Source organism: Sorghum bicolor, chromosome 2 (genome assembly GCF_000003195.3).
Source record: "Sorghum bicolor cultivar BTx623 chromosome 2, Sorghum_bicolor_NCBIv3, whole genome shotgun sequence".
Taxonomy (NCBI): domain Eukaryota; kingdom Viridiplantae; phylum Streptophyta; class Magnoliopsida; order Poales; family Poaceae; genus Sorghum; species Sorghum bicolor.
This window is the reverse complement of record NC_012871.2, coordinates 50,043,375-50,048,268: the sequence shown is the minus strand read 5'-3', so window position 1 is coordinate 50,048,268 and position 4,894 is coordinate 50,043,375.

Below are 4,894 nucleotides of genomic sequence, written 5' to 3'. Positions count from 1 at the left end.
CCTACGCCGTGCTCGGGGACTGTGCCGACCACCGAGCACTATACGCTCGGGGACTGGTCGACCAGCTCACCAATTTAAGAGCTTGGGGACTGCACCGACCACCGAGCACTATACGCTCGGGGACTGGTCGACCAGCCCACCAATTTGAGAATTCGGGGACTGTACCGACCACCGAGCGTTCTATGCTCGGGGACTGGTCGATTAGTCTATTCAATTGCATACGAGCATGATATGCTCGGGGACTGGTAAATTCAATTTTTTAGACCTTGCTACAAGGCTCATACTTCGCCTTCCAGCAAGCTCGGGGACTACATCGGTACGATGCATCTGGCGATGCATCTCAGTTTCAGAATTTCTTTGAGGACTTTTCTTTTGACCCTGGCACCACGTGCCTACGTCACCTACTACCAGGCTCGGGGACTAAGTGGGCACACTTCACCTTGCGGTGAATATGCTTGCTTTTTGAAAGACTATACTTTTCAGAAAAGTAAAGTGGGCACACTTCACCAGGAAAGAAATCTTTTTTAATTTAGAGCACCATGCATTCTTCGAACAACCTGCTTCTTCGATGTCAATGTTGATCAACTGTCTTTTGAGTTGGTCAAAATACCGTTGCAACTGTTCGGGCAACTTTCCTGTTTATTGAAGACGTCAAGCCTCACTGATCGAAGAAGCTCAAGACGGCGTGTTACATCATAATACATGGTGCTCGGGGACTAGCTGTGGGGGTATAAACCCCTATACCCTCACGGGCCTATATGGGCCGCACCATCAGAGGTGGCTCGGCCCACAAGATGAAGACGTGCGGCGCACGACTGGTCGGCGTGCACCGCAAGGCTACAAGATTTTGTACCAAATAGGATACTTTGCTTGTAACTCTGTCCCTTCAGGATATATAAGGAGGGGCAGGGGTCCCCTAGAGGACAGACCAGATCACATCATATTCTCTCAACACAAATCAATACAACCAGACGCAGGACGTAGGTATTACGCCAACTCGGCGGCCGAACCTGGATAAAAAGCTTGTCCGTGTCTTGCGTCACCATCAAGTTCGTAGTTTGCGCACCGTCTACCGATAAACTACTACCGTGGGTATACCCCAAGGTAGACTGCCGACTAGCTTTCGTCGACAGTGGCGCGCCAGGTAGGGGGTGTGCGTACAGCTCTCCCGACGAACAAGATGGTCATCATCCCCGACTTCGCGGCCATGGCGGGCGACTTCACGTTCACCGTGAGCCTCAACAACTTCACCGCCATGACCACGGAGGAGGTGTAGATCCGATCTGCGCCAACCACTTCTTCATCGACGTCGGCGGCGGCTTCAACCACGCTGGCTACGGTTTCGACCACACCAGGAGCGTCTCCGACCACGCCGACAATGCGTCACCTGCTTCCCTACTACAAAGAGAGGCAGATCGACGACATCGATCTGCTCGGGCTAACGACCAAGTTGTTTGGCCTACTTGCTCTGACCACCAGTCGCAATAATAATCGCCACGAAGAACGGCGCTACGACAACCGCGACCACCGTCACGATAACAAGTCCAAAAGCTCGAGGGCCAAACAATTTTGTCGCCACCGGCCAGACTTAGGTTTTGAGCAGTTGAAAGACAGAATAGTTAAGTTGAGCACTATGCTTCTCGCTCTTTGATCAACTATTACTCCAGAGTTTTTGCAAGATTTTTCAAATAAAACTCAGAGATTCCTTGTATGACACTTTCTAGAGTAACACCCAAAATTTTGCTCATTTTAAAAATAGGTGAAAAATGATTTATTTATGAATTTTTGGTGCTCATGAAACCTAGGAAATAATATTCTTCATCAAAATAAAATTTATCTTAGGGTGTAGCAACATTTTTGTGCACTCATGCTTCTGTATTTTGGTTTATTGTGCTGAGTGTTTTTGAACTCAAAATTCAAAAGGATTCAAAAGAATTTTTAAATGAGTTTGAAATGGTTTTGAAACAAAAAGAAACAAAAAGAAAACAAACAAAAGAAAAAGGAAAAAAAAACCCTCCCCTTCTGTTTCCCTTCGGCCCAGCGCGCGCAGCAAGCCTCGCTTCCCTCTTTCGGCCCAAATGGCCAGCCAGCACGCCGTCCTCTCTCTCTCCCTTGGCTGGCAAGCGGGTCCCGCACACCGACAGGAGAGCCCCACAAGTCAGTGCCTCCAACCTTTCTTCCTCGCGTGGCCAAGCAGGACTTCACATCGGGACCGAGCCCAATCCCGTTTACCACGGGATTTGTTGCCGTGATCGACTACCGTGCTCCTATAAAAGCTCAGGAACCTTCCCCGCGTGCCCTTTCCCTCATCTGTGAAGCCAACGAGCTCTCTTTGCGGTCGTCGTCGCAGTTTGGATCTCGCCGCGAGTAGAGGAAGAACCGCCGCCGTGGTTCTTGCCATACGCGGCCGCTCTATCACAATCGAGTGGACGTCGAGCTTCACGTTGAGGTTTTGAACCCCCCTATGCTTTCCATCATCGTTCTATCCTTCTCTGTGTTGCTGAATTGCTCGCCGAACTTCGCAGGAGCGCAAAGCTCCGCCTCGACGTGCTGCCGCCCTCTTCCAAACTCTATCCGATCGCAAAAGTCGCCTAGGTGAGTTCACACGAAGGTCCTCTACGCCCTGGTTCTTTTCCCATCCAAAACCATGGTTCCTAGTGCCTTCTCCACGAGCGCCGGCGAACTTCCGGCCATGGAGCCACCGTGAGGCTCCTGTGCGTTGCCGGCAGCCACCCTGTTCTTCCACAGATTGAGTCTCAGTCGTCCGATTCAAGATCAACGATCCAGATTAGAACGTACCCCTTCATTGGCACTTTTGTTAAAGAGTCCCTGAGCTTTTCCCAAATAAACCCGCAGTCTAAAGCGGATTTCAAAAATACGCTTTCTCTTTCGGAAAACGGAAAGCACCGGATTGACTCCGAAAATACGCTTTCTGTAACTACAAGTTTGCCACTGGATTTCTTTTGGCCATAAAATATTCATTCTAACTCCGATTTGACCCATTCAAATTGCGTTAGGTTCGTTTTCATGAGCTCTACATGTTAGAAAAATGGTTTTCTCAGTTTGAAACTTTTTAATTTCGTGACCTTAATTAATTAATTACTTTTCTATCCAAAATCTTAGAAAATTCATAACTTCTACGTTTTAATTCCGATTTTCATGATCTTTACGTCTGTGAAATCGTAGCGATGCGTAGAATCATTTTATAAACTTTTCATATTGTTTTTATATGATTGGTGTACTGTTCTAATTGTAGCCTTATTTGCTTCGTGTATGTTTTCTTGATTGTTTGTGTGATCAATGATCGAGTTTAGACGGAGAGCAGTTTTGGGTGATCAAGATCAGAGCTTGGACAATAAGTAAAGACTAGCAGAATCAAAAGGATCAGCAAGAGCATTTGGATCAATGCAAGTATAGCATTTGGATTTTATTTCTGTGACCATGATCCTGTGACTAGATTAATGTTAAGTAATAAATGATAAAAGTGACTTTTAGCAACTTGATGATTTGCCTGTACGTGATCACCCGGGATAACAGTGCAACCATGAGGGCAATAATGGCTCTGGCTTTAGCTCAGTATGAGGACCTTTTTCTAGCTTGTTAGCGGTTACCTTAAATGGCGTAAGAATGGCTAGACACGTTGGGTATAGTGTGGCCTCTGTCCGTGTGTATAGGCTGCGGGTTATGTGCCATGGAAGGGGGGCTCTATATCTGCCTGCCGAGTGAATCTAATGGCCCTAACTTGTTAGACAAACCTTTGAAAGACTTCGTGATCCCTGCCGACCTCCCTAGGAAGGGGTTAAGAGACTAGCTACCTCGGACGAAAGGGTAAATCATGACTCATGGGTAAAGATGTGCAACCTCTGCAGAGGGTTAAAAACTAGTATACTAGCCGAGCTCAAGCGGCCTTGGGGATTCTTGCTGCGACGATGAAGATTCCTGTGTGTTAAATATGCTCATTATTTATTATTTAATGCTTTACATTATTTATGTCACATTGATCATGAGATTGTGGGAGCTATACAATCTAGCTACTTTACTTGTTGAGTTCGACATGGACTCACTCTTGCTATTTCCCCCAAACCTCAGGAGAAGTTTAGGCTTGTGATCAACCAGTCAGTTGGATCCTGTAGAGAGAAGTTAATATCCGAAGTTTGGAGTTGTTTATCCGCTGTTTGCTCTCAAAGGTTATCTTTTTTTTACTAAGTACGTTATGTATTTATGCATTGTCTTTTGATATTACCCCTTATTTGTTGCTGTATGTGAGATTTGACTTCTAAGACTCACATATGGTGCATATCTGGTTTTGTTCTTAAAATCGGGTATTACAAAGTGGTATCAAAGCAATGCTGGCTGTAGGACGCAAGCCCAGTTAGAAATTGGTCGTCTTAAGGTTTTGGAATTGTCATAAAATCATTGCTCTATAAACTTTGGTATTTTCATCCATACTATATCTTATCCTTGCAATTTGTCTCTACCTTGTCGCTTGTTTTAAAAGTACTTGTTCTCACCTTCACTTCTTGATTTGGTATGCTATTAGAACCTTTTCTTACCACCTTCTCGCATCGTTGGAATAGGTGTTTTAAGATATTTACCCTTACTATGAAGAGAACGATAGTATCGCAAATTGAGTGAAGTGTGCTTAATTGGTTTGTTATTATGTTTATGCTTGATTTGGATCTTTGTAATGATTGCAATGATCTTGTGGATTTCCTCACAATTTCATTAGTTCATAGGCCTAAGGCATAAGGATTAGTGAAATAAGTAGTTTGGTTTGGCTATCTCTTGTTTCTATCCCTTGCTGTTTTCTGGAGCAGTCTGCAATAATCATGGTGTATATCCAGATCAGATCGTGCAAAGTTTACCACATTTTCCTGGGAACAACTAGACTTCA